The sequence below is a fragment of the Lepisma saccharinum genome, chromosome 21, assembly GCF_977018435.1.
Source record: "Lepisma saccharinum chromosome 21, izLepSacc3.1, whole genome shotgun sequence".
Taxonomy (NCBI): Eukaryota; Metazoa; Arthropoda; class Insecta; order Zygentoma; family Lepismatidae; genus Lepisma; species Lepisma saccharinum.
The window spans coordinates 13,397,490-13,412,494 of NC_139249.1; the positions used below are offsets into that span (position 1 = coordinate 13,397,490).

Genomic DNA, 15,005 nt, shown 5'->3' on the forward strand with positions numbered 1-15,005 from the left:
TATCAACGCCGTAATACCAAGACCACGTGTGTCTTTAGCTAGCCAATTTAACATGTACATTATTTTTTTAGTAAACTCGTTAATGTTAATCAAGGTTCTATAATTTCACAGCTCTCTTATCTTCAAATATATTTCATATTTTCTTTTGTGTCATTCCAGGTACCTACAGTCCTTACGGAGACCCAAGAGAAGCAGAAAGACTCGTTCAAGACATTAGCATCATGATAAACTATATCGAAAACTTTTATACATAAGTGTGCAATGATGTGATACGAGATATTTATTTATACTTAAATTATATTTATATTATTTATACTATGTGATATGAAATATTTATTTATATTTAAGTTACGTTATTTATACTATATTTATTAATAAAAAAATTGTGTTGTTTGTTATGAATTATATTATTACATTAGCCCTGCTTTGTGTGGTCCATTACGCAGGATAAAAACAACCATTCTGATAGTTAAGCAACACTTTTCTTACAGTTTATGTGCAATGAAATATGAAACTTAACGCTATTGATTATACATACATTATACCTTCTAACTTAAGCATGCAAAATACTTGAATGTTTATGCAAATGATAATTTTAAATTGTTTTCTCAGAAGATAGGATAAGTTACAGCATTTCATTTAATTTTAAAAATTGAGATTCAGGGTTACTTACTTTCACATGGAATGCCCCTTTCTTAAATTTTATTTTAAGCTGCTGCCAAAGTCAAGGCGCATTTTGCTAATTTTCACAACATTTTCTGAAATGGAGTTAACGCCTATTGGTGTAGCAGGGTAGAGTTAGTCACAAACACAAACAAATGAGTGATAGTTGAACAACATTTATTAGATATGTATAACTTTATTACCCTTTCTGACATTTGTAAGAGCGACGTTGTTGATAATACAGAAGCTAAACGTATCGGACTTCCAATAGGAAGAAAAAAAGCTTGCGTACAGTCACAATTCTTTACGAAACTTCAAATAAAAGAGTGCAAAAAAGAAAAATGATGATATGACAGTGATGACTCCGAGATTCAGTGTGGCATGTACTGGGGGTCAATTTCCCGTTTGTTCCGGCATCTTCCCATGTACTGGAATACATAATCTGAAAGAAAATAATAATCGAATATTAATTGACATTGCATATCTATATACTAATTTAAGTTACTAGTTAAGACGATGGCCTCGTAGTCGAGACATAGCCCTATTCATTCATTTCCCTGGCTTGGAAGGGACAAGAGGGGGTGGTTGTTAGTACAATTATTTTTACAAAAGCGAGACTTTGGTATCATATTTGAAAAATGTACTTAAAGCAAATTTACTCTACATGTTCTTCAGATATAACAAGCAGATATATAACTGATTATTTATAGATAAGTCACTTTCTCTTTAATTAAAATTATAGTATCATTGACAATGGTGAGCCTGTGTCGATTTTAGAGAGTGCGTAGCACCAAGACCAGGCGTCCTAAATGGAATTCTAGATCAAATGTTCCTTATGTTTGTGGCAGTTTATCCTCTATTCTGTAGTCATTCTTAATTCAAATAACGTAGAACAACTGTTATTTTACAAAACGATATGTCATCACCTTATAATCAAAAAGTCATTGGGTTCGTCTCGATTAGTTTATTTGACCATAAACTGGACATAAAACGACCCATTGTAATACTCTTGATGTGAATATTATATATATATATACGTATATATATAATATATGGTGTTTATAACATGCTGTAAAATCTGCACATCATATTTTCAGCGTTACATTTTCACATTCACATACTTACAGCATATTCTCTGCCCTTCCCAGAAAGAAATCTTTATCAGCCTGATTGTGGTTGAGTTGGTGTTTTAAGTCCACTTTTATGCATAGTAAGGCTAATCGAGACTGGACCTACAGTTTAAAGTGAGATCCGAAACAGTATGTGCCTCCACCGTGTATTGAACCCGGGACCCCTTGATTTCAAGGCGAAGACGCTATCACTGCGCCATCGGGGAGGCCCCAGCCTGATTGTGTATGCTGTTTATCAGTAGAGCCTTTACATACATTTTGAGGGGAAGATGGACATACTAATAGTATTTTATACATGTAATATATAGTACTCCTGAGTGGCCGACCGCTTTAAATTGTCGCCTTTAGATCTCGCCACAGAAGTTTCCTGGTTCGAGTCTTGACGAGGCATGAATGTACTTTGTGATTGTCCCTTCTCATCCTCATCGTCACCATTAGGCAAAAGTGGCAGAAAAGTGAAAGTAAATAAACAAACTACAAATACAATTCCCCTGAGGATTTGGGGAGAGGGAGGGCTCGGCGCCTATATTATTTACACCAGGGGTTTTCAAACTTTTAGCTGTCATGACTCCCCTGCGATGCCAAAATCTGCACGCGCCTCCCCTCAATAATATTACACATGATGTGACCATGAAAGATCAACACAAATTCTCTTCATGTGTTTATTTACTGTTGGTACATATACAAGTAATGAAAATGTAATGTTTGTGATTAATACAAGTGGTGAACAATTTTTCAATGTTCATAGTAAGCTGGTATCATTTCATTCAGCGATACGATATTCATGAGATAAAAAGGATAAATAATAAATGCAGACAGTAAGAAAAGGTGGATAATAGATGTTAAAAACAGGCATACAGCAATGTTTGGATTTCTTTATTGAATTGTAGTCCTGTTTCTTCTAACATGCTCAATGTACGAGAGCAATGCTTTAATCTTTCTCTTACAAAGCATCAACTTCCTTTTGAAGGCTGACACTTTGATAGTTGCAGGATACCCTTCCGCCTTGTAGGGATACATTCAGAACATTCAGTTTGTGGAAAATATCAGAAAGATATGCCACTTTCTGTACAAATGCATTAGCAATTAGGTTTTCAGCATTGGCATGGTTTTCTTCTACAGTACGAGTACAGTTTCTCAGTTCAAAAACATGGGAGATGACATTACCGATATTTTTTTATTTTGGAGGGTACAAAGTTCAATATTTGCTTGAGACGTATGTATGGACCATTCCATTTTAGAACAGGACGCATAGCTCTAATTTATAAAATAAAATGTTCATGAACTTGTGCTTCAAATAAAAAAAAAAAAATCAGAAGTTGGAATTTTAATAATATGGCTATTTTCAAAATAGTTTCTAATAGTTTTTTTTAAAAAAACAACATGTACGTACAGTTCAGGCTTTATCCCATAAATATACACTCCATTTAAGAAGCTTATACTTTCTTATAAAGTTTTTCATAGCACCCAGCTCAAGTGAGGTAACTACTGTAATACCACAGTTCAGTGCAATAGGTTGGATAGGGAGATAATTTAGTCAAGAGAAACTCTTTGCGTTTAGCTACTAAAAATGAGATTTTTTGAACAGCAGCATCTTGCGTCTGCCAAATTATTTGAAGGGGGGGGGGTACAAGGGATGCAATTCAAGCAAGTAACTGTTACTTGAAACTAGTTACTTAAAAACAATGCAATGTATAGCCCCGATGAAATCTAACAGAGAATATCGCAGAAACTAAACTTTATTTCAAAGGAAGGAACTTACTTTTTCTTTTGCACTTGTTTACGCAGTTGAGCACGCATCTACTGGCGAACCATCTGTATGTGCTGTACTCGTTCCGCGCGCAGACAGGTACGAACTCGAAGACGCAGCCGCAGGTTGGGCACCTTGCGACGGACTCCGCGTTCTGACACACCACCAGAGCTGTAACGAACACATCAATGAATCAGAACAGTCTGAAACTACATCTCAGTCAAACTATATGTTGCTATATATAAAATTAAATGCTATTGTTTTCAATTAATTAAACAAGTTTAGCCACTACGAGTACTATCTTGTTGTTTCAGTTCAATTTATGCTCAGACAGGCTAATCGAGACGGGACCTGAAGTTTAGAGTAGGATCCGAATCCTCCACCGGTTATTGAACCTGGGATCTCTTGATTACAAGGCAACGACGTTACCACTACGCCATCCGGGAGGCACTGCTTTGCTTTAATTTATTAATATACCTAGTACTCTTTCTGAATGCGCTTCTTCTTTCTTTCTTTATTTAAAACAATACTTACAGTGTGGTATACAGATAATTCCAAAGTACAGTACTTTTACACATACACTCATAATCAAATATCACAAAGTAAAAGGGAAAATGAATATAACAATAAAATAAAAAAAAAATGTTTGACAAGGACAAGATAGATATAATAATCTGAAAAGTAATATAGTCAAATCCTAAAGACAAATATAAAAAAAATCAACAAATACAAATAAAACAGGTACACATTCAGTTATTTTGGAAACATTATCTTGGGTTATTAAATTATGTAAAAATGATTTCTTCCCATTATTTTTATGTATTACTAATTATGAACACCATATACTGGAGTTTTTAGACCCAATTTCATAAGAATATTGAGGCATGATATCTTGCTGTTTACAATATTATCTACAAAGTTGATTTCAAGATTACTACTATCTGATAATGACCTGAGGTTCAATCTATGTAATATATTTTCATAGTCGTAATAGAGACGAAACAATTTAAATTGAAAATAAATCAATCAATCTAACTAGCGTTTTCTGTACACTCTCTAAGAGTTATTATGTAATTCCAATTCCAAATAACAGTTGCAAATTTTAATATTGGTTCAACTTTTAATTTGAATAACATTACAATTAGAGATATACACTTTAGATGTGACCATGAACGTATTATGTTTCTCAGAATAACTCTAGCATTTTTAACACATTGTAAAACATGCAAGTTTAAATTGAGACGAGAGTAAAATACTACTCTACATAGTCAACCTTTTCGATTTCGAAATTAGTTGTAAAATATTTGGAAAAAATCTGGTGAGATTTTCTAACGAAAGTTAAATGTTTGGATTTATCTTTGTTCAAATTTAACCCATTAAGTGATAACTAGTTATTAAATGAGTTAATATCTGATTGAAGATTTCTAAGGTCTTCATTACTTATGATTTATTTCTATAATTTTAAGTCATCTGCAAGCATTAAATAGAATAGTTAGTATCCTTATTTGTGTTACCCATGTCATTTTATAAATAAGGAATAAGATTCCTGTGGAATACCAGATTTTATCACACCATCCTTAGAAAGTCTACCATCAATCTTAACTCTAAAAGTTCGATGAGTTAAGTAATCCTCGAACCATTTACCGAAGGCCTACATGATAGCGTTGTGGTAACATTACCGCCTTGTAATCAAGAGGTCCTAGGTTAAATACTCAGTGGATGCACGTATTGGTTAGGATCCCGATTTAAACTGCAGGTCCAGTCCCGATTAGCCTTTCTGTGCATAAAGTGGATTTAAAACAAACTCAAGAAAGTGTGTGTGTGTGTGTGCGTCCATATATACGTATACCCTACATACACGCACAAACACACATTGCTGCTCGAAGCGATAGGGGAATGCTGGGGGATGGTATCCCCCACTAATACAATTTTGCAAAGCATACCCACAGCTGTCTCATTGTCACCATGTTAAACTATAGGCGCATCCCATCTCCAGAATCCCAAGGTCGAACATTCTCCACTTCAGGCGCTGCCACTGGGCTGGTGTTCACTTTCAAAAATATTATACATTTATTCAGGCTAGTGGTTAGTGAACTTCTGGAACGGCTTTGTACTCGTATAACATTTTTGCTGGTTGTACAGTCATGGTCACTAATGATCCCACTGAATGTTGTTACAACACAGAAATGTACGTGACTGTATGTACTTTTTTGTGATAGACCTACAGAGTTTAAAACACAGCACCACAGTTGGCTCATTTCTATCCTCAATGACGTGAGAAATATTATTCGTGGGGGAGGATGTTTCACATTTCCGAAGGAAGTGTCATGCCGTGAGAGCCAATGGGTTTGCCATTAACAGTTCCATCTGTCATCACGAAGATTAACCTTGTACACTTTGTGAAAAGTAAGCGAAAAAAAATGCACGTGACTGTGATCTTGATCGTGTTCTCATGGTTTTATTCCAGTCGTTTGTTTTGATATTTATTTGAAAGCAGTTTTTTAAGTAAAACAGGTGCCTGTCATGGTCGTCTAGTAAGCTTCAGTGGGGAGGGAGGAATACATGTGAGTGTCACGTGATCGTCACTGGTGGCTTGATGATGTCATTACTTAGTCGCGATACGTTTGAAAATTGGAGCTTTACCGTTATGAAAAGAAGCCAATGACTTGTGTACAGTGATTATCACACACACTCATAACACCTAACGCACCACCACTAAATTTAACTCCACACCCCTCAAAATACAGTTACACCCTTACATTTTAAAATCTGGACAAGCCTCCAAACAAATTAATCATATTTTGCTTCAAAATATGATGTTTGTGAGGATACCTTCTCTAACAGTTGAATTGTTCAGGAATATGAACTTTCACTTTTTGTAAACCGTAATGTTACTAATTACTATAGGCTTATGGCTACAGTCTCACCGAAAAGGATTTCCAATATTTCAAACTTAGGTATAGATATTACCACCATTTTTTGTGTGTAACCTCTTGTATTGTATTTAATATTTTATTTTTTATTTTATGTCTACTTGCCAGCCACCTCTGTGACCGAGAACTTTACGTAGTCGACTTTGATCTCGCCACCGAAGCTACCAGCCTAGGCATGGATGTTCTTTGTGTCACTCATCCTAATGAAGGGTTTGAACTTTGTTTTAAGTCCACTTTATGCGCAGATAAGTTAATCGGGACTGGGCCTACAGATTAAAGTGGGATCTGAACCACTGTGCCTCCACCAGGAATCCGCGAACCCATAATTACGTTATCAACGCAAACAGAGATCCACTCATTCTAATGGTCGCGATTGGTCTCGAATTTAAACTAAACAAATCTCTCAATGTGTTGTGAGTGCATTTAAAAGAAAAGTAGGCACTATTTTCTCAACATCACACGAGGAAGACCCACAGCGAAAGTGGAGGTGAGAAAGTATCTTGATTCCTCCCACCTTGGACAAAGGAAAAAAATCTTACTTAATATGCCTTCATTGCTATTAGGATATTATATAATTTTCCTTCTTTAGTTAGGGTCTTCATTTATTTCATTTTTTTATTCTCCCTTTGCTACTTTTCCCCTTGTATTTCTATACAAATATTTATTTGTATTTCCCCTCTCATTCTCATAATGTATTTTCTTATCTACTCATTGTCTTCCTCATCATTTGTTTTTCATTCTCCCCTCTCTCTTTCTCTCCCTTATTTAGTCCTTAATATGGTTATTATTCATGCCTTTTCTTCTGTTCTTTACGATTAGCCAAAACACAAAAGTGACAGAAAACTTAAAGTCAAATAAAGCAAATTAATCAATTTTCTTTCATTCGTTATTATTCCTTTCCTTCACGAATGAATATTTTAATGACTCTTGATTTGTCTGGATTTCTGGAAAAAGTTCCAATTGATTATTCTTGAAAAGGAAAACAGAACTCGGTATCCATTGTATATTTGAAACACATTTAATTATAAATAATTAAAGCAGCATCTTCGTGATTCAAACGCACGGCTCATAATGACAAGTAACGTCATGTGGATTTCAATATATCGCAGAGCAGGAGGCAACTTCGATTATCACATCCCGTGGAAAAATCTACAACGTGACTATGGCTATTACTACGTACGTATTTGAGCTGTTTGACATACTTCTATGAAATTTTAGATGTAATCAAAGTATGTGATGAGCAAACACATGCTGATTATGTATTACATGTAAACGTGTTGGATATACCAATAAATTTCAGTTTTAAGTGGCCATTTTTAAAGATCCTGCGTTTTATCACGATTTGTAGTGATAGATGAAGAAAAGTGTGTTCGTTTGTGATGATGGAAATTAAATTTGGATACACTTCTTTGTTACTTTTCTTCTTATTGTGGATTTTAAAGTTGTATCTGACGGCTAATTGCTAGATTAATTAAATAGGGGAATACTATCTTCCAATCACTGCAAAACACGTAGCTCGTTAACTTTGTTTTAGTGCTAATATAAGACGTGTTATTTGTATGTATCTGTGGGAGTGTTTCAGGCGAAAGGTTTCGGCTTGACTAGACATTGTACCTAACCGGCTCTGATTTCAAATGAATTTGGGAAGGGATAAGATTGCCATAACAATATATCATCTGCTCCTCGTGGGCAATTTGGAAAAAACAGAGTGTACCTTGTTCTCCTAAGGTAGGCGCTTATGTACCCTAGATATACAGAAATGTGTTGTGATGGCCCACAATGAAAGTAAAAACTGGATTTCAACACGAAACGCTGTATTATTTATTGTTTGGCAACGATGAGTATGAAGCAGGAAATTTATAACGTGCACAAAAGAATTCCTGGTTTACACGTAACAGCTGTCCGCGCGAATTGTAAGCTGTTAAGGTCACTCCGATGTGGAAGGAAGTGTCCCATCAAGGCAATTCTGCCAACACCTACAACACAGCGAAGCAACGCTGCATCTCAAGTAACTCCCCGCCTTGCAAGGAAGCTGACCAGCGCGAGGCTAGGCACTAGATATTTGTTTACTTTTCAAGGCACCATTATTACGTATGCTTAGTTTCAGTTTGATTGTGGATCACATAACAATTGCACACGGACAGACAGTTCGATTCTAGTGATACAAGTGCTTCTTTAATTCGTGAGTATTAACTAAAACATGTAACATCTATGTTCATTGTCGTGAGAATTGATTAAATGTTTCCATAGAACATTATATAAAAAAAAACAAATAACTATCTACATTGGTATACAAATTAACTTCTCTCACAATATCTTCTCTCACAATGTCGTTATCATTCTTTTCGGATAGATTTTGAAACGTGAAAGTGTTCATATTTTGGTGTTACGTTTTGCACACTAGGTAATATTCCTTTTTCAAGCCACTAAACAGATGCAAGGGCAAAATTAGACATAGGTTTCCACAATAACAGTCAATAAACAATGACTGTTAAGTTTTAACAACAGCTAAACAATCTAAAATAATCTCGAACTCTGTTTAAACCGTGTATGAAGTTGTCAATACTAAGTTTTCACACAGATTAACGACAGTCGGGATTAAAACTTGACACACTCGCAACCTAACCGTGCATAAGAACTTTGTTTCGTGCAACTTTAAAACGCAGTAAGTGTTTAAGGACATTGAAACAGCTTTAAAACATCACAGCACTCTCTTAACCAGCATCGTTTATACATAATGGTCGAAGTAGTAACAATTAAGAGAAAGACTTACCAATTAGACTTAAGGATATGAAAATCCGATTCATGTTGCAGCTGTTTTTTTGCCAGACGTGGACGTGGTTAGTCGCACGCACGTGCAAGCAGCACTCCGTCCTCCTCCGCGCTTCAGAACAGAATAATTAGAATGGATCCGAGCAAAACTGACTATATAGCCAATCGCGTGGACATTCCCAACGGAACATCCCGCATTTCCTCGTGTGCTTGTTAACAAAAAAGACGAGCTTGAAAAGACGAAAGAAAAAAAGACTGACTAACGAAAGCAATATTGCAATACCACGCCAGCCTTTCGCGACAGTTTTGTCTGTCCTTTTAATCTGTTTAAAGACGGGACTGCGCGATCGTTCATTGCGCATATGGCTTATTATTGTAGTGCACCCTTGGGGTCAGCGTGAGAACTCGGACACGACACATCGCCAGTTACTGGACTGTAATGAGATGCTAACGCACTGCTCCCGGAGGTGCGCCAATTCACGCTTGTCACGCGTTTATTACGACAAAGTGCGTACATATTAGCAAAGTAAGGGTCCCCGCGATCCTAATCACTGAATTTGTTTACAGTAGGGAGCTTCATGTAGCTGATGTAATGACCTAGGTGCAAGGAAGTGGGAGGTAAACTGGATTAAAATAGAATGCCGACGTCTTTCACAGACGATACACTGAACTCTCACCAACTCTTTGACTAATCGCGACGATGAGGATGAATGATGACGAGATGAAAGTGTCGAAGGGATATTTACGGAAGAATAGCTAATCTAGGATTAGAATCTGGAACCTGAAGATAATTCGTGAGTGTACTTACTACTCGAAGCGTTCGGCCACCTGAACGATGATACGAGTTTCTTTCTCGCACCTCATATTTCACATTGAAGAAACTCGCATGGCTAATTCTTTGGTCCATCTAAATTAGGCAAGATATGGGGTTTATAGGATAAAATTGTGTTTTAGAAATAGCGTACATATTACTTCGACAGTCCCACAAAAAATTGTCGAATAAATCTACCAGTAGACATGTAAATTACCTTGCTTCTTTTAGCTTTCTTTCTTTTCCTTTCTTTCTACATTTTTCTTTCTGTCAGTTCTTCCATCTTCCATCCTCCTCTCCCTTTGTATTAATTTCTATCTCTTTATTTATTGTTTCTTTTCTCTCTGAAAATTTACTGGTGTTTCTGTACGTTGCTTCCGGGAACAATCACTTTTTTTAGACATAAAGAGGGCTATTTTATTACGTGTGACCATTTATTGTTATTGTTAGTGTTAGATGACGTTTGCTTAATTTTAGAAACAGAGAAATGAGTTATTATACAAAGTGTTTTAAAAATCGTGAAACCCTAAATTTGATCGCTAAGAAAACTGTTTTCTGCAGCCTTGTACATCGAGATATTTTTAATACTTTTGATTGCCAGTTCATTCCACGCATAAAGTTATAGTAATTAATTAAGCTGGAGTATGTTTTTTAGAATGCCAATGTTAAAACAATGGATGTCCAAACATATTCGGATTCCGGAGGGAAGGTGTTTATAATAATATTGACACATTTTTTTCAGATAGAATGTGTTAACAAAGTTCTATTGTTCTTTATTTTAACTTTCGTCTTCCTCATTTTACAGATCATGTACTCTAAGGCCTGTTGTATGGCAGTATTTCAGGCACGGCAATATGTCTATAATAGTGGTATTACACTTTAGTATGAGTACTTTTTGTTTTTATTTAAATGTGTGAGATTCAGTTATAAATACGTATTTTATTACTCCCTGTGATTGCATGTCTTTGAAGGTAAAGTTATTTACTTGAACATAGTTCATTGTCGTGCTGCACTAAGTACGAAGTTTAGAAGAGTTATTTTAAAACGATTGTAAATAACCAAATTAAAATTATTATTATTATCAATCTCTCATACTGTGTCAACCATCTCTCCATCGTCCGACAAGAACCTGTGCAATCGCCAGGCAGGGCGATATAGTCCCAAACTCCCCAAAATATTGCTCATATGCACAGGAGCTTATTCAGAACTCTCTTTACTCAAATTTCTCTAGCAAGGTTGCGGCTCACAAGAATAATGGCGAGTGCTGGTGCAGACTAAATCAAAATCCGATACCCGGTTCTACTCTCCGCATTCTGGATATTAAATACTAAATACTTTAGTATTATACGGACTGGACTACCTCCAAGTAGTAAGCCATAAGAACCTAACCTAACTCAACCTAACCTTCATATCTAATTAGGTTAGGGTTCTTATGGCGTACTAATTGGAGGTAGTCCGTATAATACTAAAGTACCATTAAAAACTGTAGGTCCAGTCCCGATTAGCTTATCTGTGCACAAAGTGGACTTAAATTTAAAAAAAAACAGTAAAATAATCCGGATTTGGCCATCCACCTGTTTAAACACCGTTTAATTGGGTTATAAAAATACATAGTTAAGAAGTACATCAAGTGTTATAATGACTGATTAATTTCACATTGTATCACTTAAATCCACTGGCGTAGGCAGGATTTTTTTTCCGGAGGGGGCTGGAATTATAAAGGTAGATATTACATACCTGCGTTCTAAAGGGGGCGGCATACACTATAAAATATTTCATAATTGTCATTTTTAATTATCATCTGATAAGTTGTTCAAGGACAAAGAATTGTAATCGGGGGTCACTTTAAGGCGAGGTTTCAGTTACCACTTTCATTCGAAAATTTTAAATTTCTCAAAATTTCCGGATAGGGCTGTAGCCCCATCAGCCCCCTCCATGTACGCCAGTGCTTAAATACGTTCGAAGTTAATCGCTCAAACTTTCGCTTTAGCTCGCAGGAAGCGCAGTGTATGATGGAACCTGTGACAAGTATGTGTTTTAAACACGCAATCGTTGCTTACCTGGTCGGAACAGAATACGTCACCATCGACGCGATACCTCTTCCCGTGCTATGCGATTATTCAACAGATAATTCGAAAAGCCAGGAAATGCCTTTATTGTTGTACATTGTTGCGAAAATCACAAGGCGTTTGCGATGTCCTTTCCGTGAGCGCCAATCCGAAACGACATGCTAATGACGTGCTGAACTATCAATACAGCAACCGATGCCAGGGGCGTAGACATCCATCGTGAATGGGTAGAGTAAATAGCACCAATAACACTAATGAGATTTTAAGACAATGTTGCAAAAACTTGGTTACAGGTTTACAGTTGAATTCAACACCGATGTTTGCTTGTTTGTTTAGGTTCACTTTATGCTCAATTAGGCTAATCGGGACTGGACGTATAGTTTAAAGTGGAATCCGAATCACTGTTCAATGTGCCTTCCCTTCATTGTAATCATCATAAGGCGACAACATTGCCACTACTCCATCGGAAAGGTCCGCGTCGTTCTTAGGAAATGAGATAAAGTGTTTTTCCAGTCATTTCCCTGTTTCTGCGCGGCTCTGAGGCGCACCCAGCCTCGAGAATGGGTACCTGGGAGTAACCCTGGGGGAGTGATGCTGATCACATCATCCCAACAATGGCCGAGATCAAGAATATATGAAGCTCTATACCTCCACATCACCCCATATGCCTTTGCCCTTTGGCTTAGGAAATGAGAAGATTGTTGTATACAACTTCTATCTTTTCGCATGAAAGTTCAGGGTAAAATCAATGCTATTATTATCTGAAAAACTAAATATGCTGACCAAGGCAGAAATTTATTTTATTATAAAATATAAACTAAACGTAACGTTTCAACCTTCTAGCAAGGTCTTCTTCAGACTCTGCACCAAGTACAAATGTAACAAGGCACAAAAACAGGAAGATATATATACACACAAACATTACTCCCCTCCAGACTATTAGAAAGTTGTTCTGGAACATTCTAGCAGGTGGCTTTCCCTTGTCAACTGTACCTTTACCTAAAAGGCTAAACATATTTACTTCCATCTAGAATGTGGTTGGACTCTTTTTATCTCACGCTCTTTTTCCTTCATTCTTCTTCCTTCTTCTCTCCTCTTTCTCTCTTGTCCTTTCCACTCTTTTTAACACCTTCTTCCATTCTATGTTTATCTCCCCATTCCAGTTCATTGTGTCTTCTTCATTTTTCTTCTCTATTTCCTTGGCCTCCTTCCATTTTCTCACTAGTATTCTCTTCTCCCTTCCTATCTGCTTAGCCTCATCCCACTCTATGTCATGTCCTGATGTGTAGTAAAGTGACACAGTGTCTGGTTCTTCTCTATCTTAATTCTGTCATTCCTCTTCCTTCTCTGTCTCTTTCCGCCTGTCTTGCTTCTATACTTATTTTGCTTCTCTCTTTCCCCTCTCTCTGTTGATTTTTCCTTACTTCTCTCTCATTCTCTCGCTTTTCTATTTCTTTCTTTCTTTCTCTCTCTCTCTCTTGCTCGCTTCTCTATTTCTCTATCTTTCTTTCGCTCCCCTATTTCTCCATTTCTCTCTCTGTCACATCTTTATTACTCCTCTCACCCGACTGGGAATTTTTTTGCGGTCGCTCATGCCTATTATACTATACAACGACAACAGGAGTCCCGGGTTCGAATCCCGGCCTGGGCATTCTTTGTGAGTGTCCCTTCATCAAATCCATCATACATTCACTACATTCCTCATCATAGCAATTAGCCAAAAGTAGCAGAGAAGAGACGCTGAATAACAAAAATACACTTTCTGGTTATGAATAAGCATTAAAATGCAAAACTTACAGGTGAAGTTTTAGTTCATTCAGTTCGAACTGCATCACAATTCAGAAAAGGGAGTCGTGGCCTATTTTCTTGGCGAGACATATGTGGTTACATCTTGACAAGGATAACCAAGAAAGACAACATTCAGACCAGACGGTCAAGGTTATTACAATATACAACTTCTTGGGGGAAAAAAGATATGTTTACAAAAGAACCCCCATCTTGCTGTATTCATTAAGAGCATGACGTCTTCAACGGAGACTACCAAATTGGTTTTAATCGTTTGCAATTTTGCAATTACACTTTATAAACAACTTCCTCTTTTCTTCCTGCTCTTATTCTGTTCCTGCGTCATGGAATAATCGAGCCTTTGTAACGCCATGTTATCCAAAATCAAGGATTTTGACATAGCTATATACAAAAGCTAACCTATTGATATTTTTGTTACCAGTTCAGCTCTATGGGGTGTACGAGGTGACATTCGCTGAAGGCATCCTGAAGTCAGCCTCACTTCCACGTAGTACATCACGGTAACTGCAGTCATGCAAGCCAACGAGGCTCTGGCGTCTCAACCTACGAGCAGTATAATCCTTTGTAGGGTTGTGTGTTGTCCTGTGTCTTGTCATGTGTGCTGAGTGCCCATTTACAGCCTCAGCTTTTAACCTGGATAATGAGGGACTTGGCCTTGTATAATATGACAGGGCAAATAGCTTACTGTCGGATTAAAAATTATAGATACTCGAGTTTGGACGTCAATTAAAAATTAAATAAGTAAACCTACATAAGAACGAGTTACATGAAAATTTAGCTTATTCAATTCTGCGTTCATCTATGCTAACCAATTTATTTTTTCGAGTATGCCGTCTTTTTTTTATTGTCGTGAAAACAATAAAAGGGCCTGGTTTTTTGAGTTTTAAAAACTGATCGCCATTTTTGAAATTCTGTAAATAAATAACGGGTTATCCGATCGTTATGAAATTTTAGTAGGATGCAGGCAGAAAGGTTTCAAATCCAATTAATAATTTTCAGGTTTTCAACATTTCTCAAAAAACTTCCTTTAGCAATTTTACGAAGCAATGTTTTCTTAGTATTGGGTAGTCC

General features: G+C 36.6%; 1 long non-coding RNA gene across 1 annotated transcript; it reads right to left on the reverse strand.

The window, feature by feature from the left end:
• Window positions 1–823: 823 nt before the first annotated feature.
• Window positions 824–9,529, reverse strand: LOC146003941 (uncharacterized). Its single transcript, XR_014443876.1, has 3 exons — window positions 9,250–9,529; window positions 3,556–3,714; window positions 824–1,105 (listed from the first exon to the last, which is right to left on the reverse strand). It is a non-coding gene; the product is annotated as an uncharacterized LOC146003941 (long non-coding RNA).
• Between the last annotated feature and the right edge of the window lie 5,476 nt (window positions 9,530–15,005).